Source organism: Oxyura jamaicensis (genome assembly GCF_011077185.1).
Source record: "Oxyura jamaicensis isolate SHBP4307 breed ruddy duck chromosome 10 unlocalized genomic scaffold, BPBGC_Ojam_1.0 oxy10_random_OJ70786, whole genome shotgun sequence".
In the NCBI taxonomy this organism is placed as follows: Eukaryota; Metazoa; Chordata; class Aves; order Anseriformes; family Anatidae; genus Oxyura; species Oxyura jamaicensis.
In genome coordinates, this window is record NW_023304213.1 from 77612 (window position 1) to 88775 (window position 11164).

The 11164-nt window shown below is 41.9% G+C and overlaps 1 long non-coding RNA gene across 1 annotated transcript; it reads right to left on the bottom strand.

Annotated features, from left to right (window-relative positions):
• Window positions 1-2414: 2414 nt before the first annotated feature.
• Window positions 2415-3732, bottom strand: LOC118157746. The gene is made up of 2 exons (XR_004746719.1): window positions 3449-3732; window positions 2415-3403 (listed from the first exon to the last, which is right to left on the bottom strand). It is a non-coding gene; the product is annotated as an uncharacterized LOC118157746 (long non-coding RNA).
• Window positions 3733-11164: the final 7432 nt, after the last annotated feature.

Below are 11164 nucleotides of genomic sequence, written 5' to 3' on the forward strand. Positions count from 1 at the left end.
GGTTGCTCAACCAGAAACCCCAGTTTCATCCCCTGCTCAAGCATTACCAAATAAGGAAGAAGGGTCAAACAACAACGCAGAGGAAGACTACGATCTTCATCTTCACGACTGCCAGAGGGAACAGGATGACCCCCTAGCAACAGCACGTGCAAGCGCAGAAGACATCCGGACGTGCAACCAAAATCCGGAACCAAGGGACAATAAAAGGGGTCGTTGGTGGGGACTGGGCGCGTGCCGTTGGTGGAGCGGAGACTCCCTGGCCGCCCAGCGCTGTTTTGCTTGTTGGCTGCTTAATTAATAAAATCATTTGCATTATTGGACATGACCCTCTCTGTCAATTAATTGAGAGCTAATTTATAACAGATGTGAGGGCAACATATTCAGTTTTATATAAAGCATTAGTATCAGTGGGGAATGATTACTCTGTAGTGAAGCGGGCAACTGGCCAATCTGAAATGGCGTATTTCTGCAAACCATTGAAATATAAATATGGGAAACAGTGGGGCATTCACAAGTTCCTATACATGCCCAACTCCCAGAGTCACTCCTAGGGAGAGATTTATTGGAAAGATTACAAGCAACCATTTCATTTAAAAATGGGGAGATTATTCTGGAGATAAATGATCAAAGATATGTGGAAGTGTTGAGTTTGATACTGACAGCTATTGAGACCAAAGAGGAAATTAGTGAGGAAATCCTAAGTCAAGTGTTTTCTGGATGTACCAGGGAAGGCAAATAAAATAAAGTAAAATAATAATAATAAAAAAAATTAAAAATGATAAAAATGCACTTCCAATACAAATTAAACTTAAGGAAGTAAAACAGCCAGGCAGAATTAAACAGTACCCCTTGAAAAGGAAGACAGAGAAGGAATTAGCCTGATAATTGATTAAAATGCTTAACACCAGAACTAACTTGGTTTACTGTTTTAGACCTGAAGGATGCCTTCTTTTGCCTCCCTCTCCATGAAGCCAGGCAGAAAATCTTTGCATTTGATTGGACAAGCCCTAAGAGTGGGCGCAAAACAAAGCTCACATGGACAAGGTTGCCTCAGGAATTCAAGAACTCACCCACCTTGTTCGGAGAACTACTTGCAAAGGACTTGGAGACCTGGGAAGCCCCATCAGGAGAAGGAAGGCTGTTGCAGTAAGTAGATGATCTCCTCATAGCCACCCAGACAGAAGAAGCATGTGTGGCCTGGACAGGGATTGCCCTAGGAATACTAGCACAGGACCTGGGCCCATATCGAAGGGCAGTTGCTTATTTTTCTAAGCAGCTGGATGCTGCTGCCAAGGGATGGCCAGGATGCCTCAGAGCTGTTGCAGCCACGGTGCTAAATATCCAGGAGGCATGCAAGTTCATCTTGGGCCAGAAAATAACTGTACTAGTGTCTCACACAGTGTCTGCAGTGCTGGAAGTGAAAGGCGGTCACTGGCTTTCCCTACAAAGGTTCTTGAAATACCAAGAAGGCACACCAGAAGGTGAGCTCAGAACTGGCAGAAGGACATGATCTGGTGGACAGAGAGGCAAAAGAAGCAGCAGAAAATGAGGTAGCAACTGAGTGTGAGAAACACTCCGTAGCCAATAACTTAGGCTCAGGCGAGGATCTCAGTGAAGTAGTAATTTATTCGCGATTGCAATGGCGGGCGCCCCACAAGCAGGAGAGAGCGCATCTACAAGTTCCAAAGCACAGTTTATATACCTTTTTGATGACAAGACCCTCCCCTGTTTCCCCACTGAGTCAGTGAGTAATCCAGGTTCACAATCTATCTGATACTTCACAAACAATGCATGGCCTTCAGTTGCCGGCCTGTTAAATTTCAAATTTCTTTTGACATTTTTACTGCTTGAAGTGGTAATGTTTCTTCACTTATCTGACTTGACTTGACACCGTGATTTTCACCTAATTGTCCTAAGGAGTCTAGTTGTCTGCATTTTACAAGGTCGCCTGCTAAGCTTTCTTATCACTATAAGCATATCTCAGTACTGCATTCCCTCCTTCTAAACAATGTAACTCTGCAAAAACAACATTTCTATTCCCACAATTCCCCCCCCCCTTTTTTTTTTTATAAACTGTTGATTTTTGCAAAAAAAAAATATTTTTTATTTTATTTATTTATTTAAGGTGTAATTTGGTAAATATATTCCTCTTCTTCACTTTCTTTGCTCTCCATTTCCTCTAATATCATCATTTTATCTGAGTAGGGTGGTGGATCCATGGTCATTTGTTTCAGTAATGCGGTTTCAATTAACCGCTGGACAAGTCCCCTTACACAGGGGATAATGCAAAACAGCCAATAGCTGTCAAAACTCCTGCTACTACAATCAAGGATGTAAATATGGACATTACCATCCCTTTCCATTTACCAAACCAAGATTCCAACCATCCTGTGATGGAAGTGTCTGCTCCCAAATTTTCTGCTAATTCATTGGCAAGGGTGGTAAGCCCTTGCAATGCTCTTGTTACTGTGCCATCCGGGGCTGTATTGTTAGGGATGAAAGTACAACAACGGTTGCCCAGCATCACGCATACACCACCCTTCTCTGCGAGCATCATATCTAATGCTATCCTGTTTTCCCAAGCCATTTTGCTGGTGGCATCTAGTTGTTCAGCGATTCCTCTTATTGCATCCCTGGTATAATTGATGAATCTCTGCTGATTATAATAGATATAATTAATCCAATCCACATTTTTATTGATTGTTACCCACCAGAACAGTGACTCAAACCCTGCAGCAATTTGATTCCTAGCTTTATGTTCATCCGGAACTCCTCTAGGTACCCCAATAGAATCTATGTATACTCTATCATCAAATGATATTCCTAAGCCTCTTTTACTTCTTCTGGGTATTTGTGATGTTTCTCTTTCAAATGCCAGGGTGAAGGGTATAGCTAATTGAACAAGTGCACAAGTGCCTCCCCAATTAGATGGTAGGGTGGACCGTAAGATCTTCCCTCCACAGTACCACCAGAGATCTGCCCTGGGGATCTCAAGTCTTGAGTAATTTCCCATCAAGTCCTTGGTAGCATTCAAGGTCTTCGTGCACAAGGCAAATTCTCCCAGATGCTGGGTAGCACTCACACCCTGCCATGAGAGGCAGGCTGTATGGTTACCTATGGCTGTGGAGAATACAGGGGGAGCTCTGATATTGCTATTATGCAAGGAAGGGAATAGCAAAGAGAGAGACTTACAGGCTTCATTTCCCCAGGCAGTCTTTTCTTGGTACAATGCAATCATACATCGCATCCCTTGGGAGTCTTCGGTCCACCCCAATGGGAAGGGCACTATCTGGGCAATCGGTCATCCTGAGGCACAAGCATAGCAATTGCTATGGTTGAGACTCTGGACAGTATATCTGACCCATTCTATCCAGGCATTCACATCTCCATACCCTGTTTCAATCTCAAATGTTTGTCTAAGATCTTTTTTTTCTTTAACTGTGACAACTGCCTTATTTCGAAGAGATTCTCCTGTTTTCTCTCCTGCTTTCTCCTTGAGTTTCTCCTTGAGTTTCTCCCTTTCTATGATGGCAAGAGAGAGTCGTTCCCTTACAGCTATTCTCAGTCTAGCTGTTGGGTCTCGTCCAGTTACATCTGCTCCAAGACCATAAGTACGGTTTGTAAGGTAGTCAGCCCGATTAACTGTTATAGTTATTGGATTACATTGTAGATGCTGACAGTTGGGCTGAACCACTCCTTTAAATATGTTAATTTGTTCCTTTAATCTCATAAAGCAGATAGATGTGGGTGTATGTGACCATCCTTTATGATTGGTCGTCCACCACACATCAGCCCAATCCGAACAAGGGGGTCCTTTAAACATGTTGCCTGTCTTAGGTTCAGGGCAGAGATATTTGTGTTCTTTGCTCAATCGTCGTTGAGCATTTAAATCTCCACAAGTTAACACCTCACAAGCATCAAATGTAATAGATTGTGGTTCATAACTCTCTGTCACATTCACCCATAATTTGACGGGATACCCTGTCTTTGCTATCATCTGGTCAAATCTTTTCCAAGTTTCCACTTGACCAAGGCCTCCTCTGAGACTTATAGTTGCCAGAAACAAAATTAATAATAGATTTTTCCCTATCATCATTCTTAAATCTTAGGCTTCCAAATAATTATTAATACACAACAAAACAAACAAACAAACAAACAAAAATAGGATGTACTATAATAAACTCCTCTTGGGAGCAATTCAATTTGTTATAGGTCTGTCCTTTTTAGTTATCTGTGAAAATAAAGGGTTAGTTTACAACTATAAGCTTTTATCCTGCTCAGAGTCTATTACGGGATTTTTCTTTTTGATTTTAACTTTCAACAAGTCTTCTGTAGGAACAACTTCCCAAGCGCTAGGGTTGGTAGATGCTTTCACTTGAGTATAATGAGTCCAACCTTTTTCCGCAGTTCTTACGGCTGTTTCAGTGGTTAGCAGTACTTGGAATGGTCCTTCCCATTCAGGCCGAAGTTTTGATTCTCTCCAGGTGCGTATCAGGACCCAATCTCATGCATGGAATGAATGTACTGGGAATTCCAAAGGTGGAGTTTGAGCCAACAGTCCACGAACCCTGAGAGATGCTAAGGAAGAAGATAATCCAAGTATATAATTTTTGAGAAAAATATCTTTAGTTTCAAAAATAGGTATCTCACCGTTTCTACCCAGGTACAGCAGTCCAAACAACATCTCATATGGTGACACCCCTACATCTTTTCTAGAAGCAGTTCGAATTCTGAGAAGTGCTAAAGGTAAACACTTTGTCCAGGGAAGCTTAGTCTCTAGAACAAGCTTTGACAGATGTTTCTTTAATGTTTGATTCATTTGCTCCACTTTCCCTGATGAGGAAGGATGCCATGGAGTATGAAATTTCCATTTTATTCCCAAGGCTCCCATTAATCCTTGTAAAATAGATGAAGTGAAATGACTTCCTTGATCTGAATCTATATTTTCAACAATCCCATATCTAGGAATTATTTGTTCCAGGATTACCTTTATCACCACACTAGCTGTTGCTGATGCTGAAGGAAAAGCTTCTACCCATCCTGACAAATGGTCAATCAACACCAGCAAGTACTTAAATCTGCCCACTTTAGGTAATTCAGTAAAATCTATTTGGATGCTCTGAAAAGGTCGAAGCCTTGGGTCCCGTCCGCCCAGGGGTTGTTTCCGTAGAGCCTTCCTATTCACTCGTTGGCATGTTATGCAACTATTACACACTTGTTTAGCTACAGTATACATGCCTATACATATGTATTTCCTTAATACAGCGTCACACATTGCCTGGACTCCCCAGTGACTTCCTTGGTGTAGAACAGCTAAAATTTCTCTCATTATCTGCTTGTTTACCATTTCTCTCCCATCAGGGAGAGTCCACAACCCTTCGGACTCTTTTGCTCCTAATTCCCTAAAGGCTTCTATTTCCTTTTTGCTGAATATCTGCTTTTCAGGTGGAGGTTTTATTTCAGGTACAAGAAGCAGCTTTGCTTCTACTTCCAATTGCAAAGCTGCTTCTTTAGCCTTTTCATCTGCAATCCTATTTCCCCATTCAACTAGGGAGTTTCCTTTTTGATGTCCTTTCACATGCACCACAGCAACCTCCTCTGGTAGTAACAGACTTTCCAGAATCTGTCTAATTAATTCTTCATGGACTAATTCCTTTCCCTTGCTGTTTACTAAGCCCCTTTCTTCCCATATTTTTCCAAATGTATGTACCACCCCATATGCATATCGTGAGTCAGTATATATAGTTCCCTGTTTCCCTCTTAATAATTTTAATGCTTGATTTAATGCATATAATTCACAGGTTTGAGCTGACCAATTGCTAGGCAGTTTTCCCATTTCTTCGACATTCCCATCTGTTCCTTCAATGATGGCATAACCATTACATCTCTTTCCTTGTACCACCTTAGAAGATCCATCTATAAACAATATTTCCCCTTCCTCTAAGGGCACCTCTTGTAAATCTAATCTTACCTTTGTCTGGTAATTTATTAAATCTAAGCAGTTATGCTCTATATTTATTGGATCCTCAATTCCCTTTGACAAGAAGGAGGCAGGATTCAAAACAGATTCTGTAGTTATAGTTAAATCATCCTTTTCAATTAGTATAGCTTCATATTTTAGTATTCTGGAGTCTGTCAGCCACCTTCCTGCTTTCTGAGTGAGAATAGCCTTCACTTGGTGAGGGGTAACAACAATCAATTGTCCTCCAAAGGTTAATTTCCTGCTCTCTTCCACTAATAAGGCAGTTGCTGCTACTGCCTGAACGCATTCTGGCCATCCCTGGGATACAGGGTCTAACAATTTAGACAAATATGCTACAGGTTTCTTTTTATCTCCCCATTCTTGGGTTAACACCCCCAAAGCAGAACCCTCACTTACAGTTATAAAAAGATAAAATGATTTCTTTAGGGCAGGAAGAGCTAAGACTGGTGCTGTAATAAGGTCTTTTTTTTTAATGTTTCCATTACTTCTTCTTCCTCTTTAGTCCAGTTCAGTATATTAGGTTCTTCCTCCAATAATTTGAGATATAATTTCTTTGTTTTCTGTGCATATGCTTCTATCCACAGTCTGCAATATCCAATTAAACCCAAAAATTTTCTCAACTCTTTCTTTGTTTTGGGGAGAGGAAGTCGCACAATTCCCTGAATCCTCTCAGGGTTTATTCTCCGTCTGCCCTCAGAGACTAAATGTCCCAAATACTTAACTTCTTTTTCTACATACTGTAATTTATCTTTAGATACCCTTAGCCCGTGTTCTCCTAAAAAATTCAGAAGTTTATTGGTGGCTTCTTTTACCTTTGATCTTTCTTCCCCAGATACCAATAAATCATCTACATACTGTAACAACGTCACCCCTTCTGGAATATGAAATGTTTCTAAAATCTTTTCCAATTCTTGCCCAAATAAATTGGGAGATTCAGTAAATCCCTGAGACAGAACAGTCCATCTGAAACACTGAACCATTTGTGCTCATGAGGGATTTTACTCATCAGGGTATAAGGGTTAGGAACCACAGGGTGGCGCTTCCGTGTTATCTCGTTAACTTTTCTTAGGTCTTGTGCTAATCGGTATGAACCATCTGGCTTTCGTACTGGTAAAATTGGAGTGTTATATGGTGACATACAAGGCTCCAAAAGACCATCTTTAACTAAAGTTTGCACTATAGATTTCAGGCCCATTTTTCCTTCATAAGAGATAGGATACTGTCGCTGTCTAACTATTCCGCTCCCTTCTTGAACAGTTATCTTTAAGGGAGTTATGTTAAGCCCTCCTCGATTTCCTTCCCTTACCCATACCATGGGATTTATTTCTTTTTCATCATTTTCTGTTAACAATTTCATTGCGATTGTTATTCCTTTTTCACAGGTCTTCAATTGTAATCCCAATTTGACTATGAAATCTCTCCCTAATAAATTAGTCCCTGCTTCAGGTACATATAACAGTTGCCCAGTGACGGTTTTAGTTTCCCAAGATAATTCAGTGGTTTCAAAAAGTGGCACTACCATACCAAGTCCTTCTACCCCTGTTACTCGTAGAGTATTATTAGTTAAATTGAGTCCCGAAATTTTATAAGCTAAAGAGGATCTGGCTGCTCCTGTATCTACTAAAAATACAACCTTTTCTTTATTAGGTCCCACTTCTAAATTTATCAAGGGCTCTGGGTGGGACCACTGTTCAAAGAGCCCCTGACCCCCCTATTCAGAGTTTATGATGGTAAACAATCTTTCTTCCCTTTTCCTTTCAGGACATTCTCGTTTAAGATGTCCTGTTTTCCCACATTTATAACATCTTCCCTGTAGCTGCCGTGACTGAGGAGGCAGTGGCCGCTTTGATCTCACATTCCTGTTTCCTTTTTCTTCCTGATTCCATCCCAAACCTTGTTTTTCTTGAAACCCGTTTTCCCATCGGTTCCTCATTCTCTGCCCCACCACTTGATTCACTGTGGAAATCATCATTTTCGTCTTTTGTTTCTGCTTTTCATCTTCCCTTCTGATATACACTTTCTGCGCTTCCCTCAAAAGCCTTTCTAACGGCTGTTCATTCCATCCCTCCAATTTCTGAAGTTTCCTTTGTATGTCCGGCCATACTTTCATTACAAAATTAATCTTCAAAAGACCCTGCGCTACAGGGTCATCAGGATTCATTCCTGAATACCTTCGCATCCTATCCCTGAGCCTTTCCAAGAAATCACTTGGGGTTTCATCTTTATTCTGCTGAACCTCAAATGCTTTAATAAAATTCTGAGACTTAGGTACTGCTTCTCTAATTCCTCTAATTACCAGTTCTCTCAAGTCTCTCATATTAGTCCTATCCTGTATATTATTGTTGTCCCAATTAGGGTCCACTTTTGGAAACTTTTGTTCTGCTGGAATTACTCCATCTCCTGGAGGATGATCCTTTTCCCATTCCCGCATTGCTGCCCTTCTGATCATTCCTCGTTCTTCCCCTGAGAATAGCAGATTCAGAACTGCCATCATTTCTCCCCAGCAATATAGATTGGGTCCCAAAAACTGATCTAACTGTTCTGCTAATCCAATGGGATCCTCAATCAGAGATTTCATTTCCTTTTTAAAATTTCGCACTTCTCCGCTAGAAAGGGGGGCATTTACATATCCTATTTGTCTAGGTCCCAGCGGCACTTCACGGAGAGGATACATAGCAGCTTCATTAGTGTTAGCAGTATTAGTACCAGGGAGTGGAAAATTCTCAAGGTCTTTTTTGCAGTGTTCCAATTCTTTTACAAGTCTGGGGTACCCCCTGTTCCCAGAGTTAATGTCATTTACAGTTCCTGTTTCTTCTCTTAGAGAAGGTGTTACAGTGACTGCTGCTGTTGCTGCAGCCTGGGGGTTATAAGGAGGAGGTAAGTTATCCAAAAGGTCCCATTTATCACTTGTCCCTTCCCCTTTCTTTTCCTCTTTATTCTGATTTTTGCTTAAAATCAAATTAGATCCTTGTATCCAACAAGCTGCATACTCCGATTCTTCTTCCGAAAATGGAAATTTGTTATTAACATACAAGTTTAAGGCCTGACATACCCAATCTTTGTCAGACCCGTATTTTGGCCAAAATACTGCAGTTCCTTTAATTGGTTCTTTTGTCCAGACTGATACACAATATTTAACCATCTTCTTCCTATCTTTCTCTTTAGTTTTGGGGTTATTTTTCCAATTTCTCAGCATCCTTCCTAAAGGACAGTCGGTAGGCACTCCCCCAGGGATATCTCCCTGTCCCCTGGAACTCATATTTCCCATCTTTCCTAACCCTCGCCAGTATGTGCTACAGAAATTTCCCTTCTGCAGTGTACCACACACCAACATACTGAAAAATGGGGGTGTACCACCAAGCACTTCCCCGTGCAAGCGTTACCGCACACCTGAGTTTACCAGATTCCCTGGTGTACTTCCAAGCACTTCCCCGTGCAAGGATTACCATACACCAGATTCCCCTGGTGTAGTGCCAGCACTTCCCCGTGCAAGGGCTTACCATACACCAGATCACCCAACCCCCAAGGCAATACTTAATATTTCTTACCTCGGTCTGTGCACAGAGTTGCCGGATCGATTCTTAAAAACCTGGAGTGCCTACCTTCTTCCTTTCCCCACTACTTCACGGATCCTGCCTCTTTAACCAGTCTCGGGCCCTCTGTCAGCTTTCCACAGAACCGCCACCGTCGATGCACAGGACCGCTGAAATCAGCGGGGCATGCCTTCCTGCTGCTGCGGCGGTGAGGCTCCCCAGTAGGTGACTGGATCCCGGACGAGCCCCCAAATTGTGAGAAACACTCCGTAGCCAATAACTTAGGCTCAGGCGAGGATGTCAGTGAAGTAGTAATTTATTTGCGATTGCAATGGCGGGCGCCCCACAAGCAGGAGAGAGCGCATCTACAAGTTCCAAAGCACAGTTTATATACCTTTTTGATGACAAGACCCTCCCCTGTTTCCCCACTGAGTGAGTGAGTGATCCAGGTTCACAATCTATCTGATACTTCACAAACAATGCATGGCCTTCAGTTGCCGGCCTGTTAAATTTCAAATTTCTTTTGACATTTTTACTGCTTGAAGTGGTAATGTTTCTTCACTTATCTGACTTGACTTGACACCGTGATTTTCACCTAATTGTCCTAAGGAGTCTAGTTGTCTGCATTTTACAAGGTCGCCTGCTAAGCTTTCTTATCACTATAAGCATATCTCAGTACTGCATTCCCTCCTTCTAAACAACGTAACTCTGCAAAAACAACATTTCTATTCCCACATGAGGGAGCCCTGGCTCCAGACAGGCAGATTCCCCTTGAAGGTAAGCCTGTATATAACAAAAAGGATAGAAAATTAATCGAAAGTCAAAAGGGAAAATATAATCAAGAGGGATGGGCTATTACCAAAGAAGAGAAGGTGAAGCTAGTCATCCCTTCCAATTTATTGTGGTCATCAGTAAAGGAAAAACACCGGAGGACACATTGAGGAATAGACGCTTTGTATAACTATCTAATTTGAAAAATTATTGCCAAGAACTTATATGTTACCATCTCTCAAATAACTTAATGTGATCTTTGTCTCCAGACTAACCCCCAAAATACCCCCAAACCAAAATTGGGTCAAATTGGAAAAGGCCATGGGCCTGGGCAACAATGTTAAAGTGACTTTTCTGAACTTCCAAGAAAAGGGGGGTCTCATACTGATAAAAAGGGAAAACAGCGCTGGGCAACTGGGGAGTCTCTGCTCTGCCAAAGGCCCACCCCCCCCCCCTCCAGAGTCCCCTTTTATAGTCTGGTGAACACGTGGCATATCCAGGTATGTTCTGCGACTGCGCACACTGTTGCTAGGGGGTCGTGTCAGTCTCTCTGGTGGTCGTGGAGATGAAGGCCGTAGTCTTCCTCTGCACTGTGACTCAACTTCTTTTTCCTTATCTGGTCATGTCGACCCAGCATGTTGCCAAACCAGTTTAACAACTTATAGAAAAGAAGGGGGGAAGGGGCATAATGTCTAGCCAGGCACTTCACAGCTTCTTATCTGAGCAAGAAACCTTCACTACCCCCACTCTTCAAACAGAACTCCTTGCTCTTATAATACAAAAGACAATGAACAAACATCGATTGTATATTACATCAAGTGTATCCAGGAATTTGGGCTACTGAAGTCCCTGGAAGAGCTAAAAATGTGACCCTAAT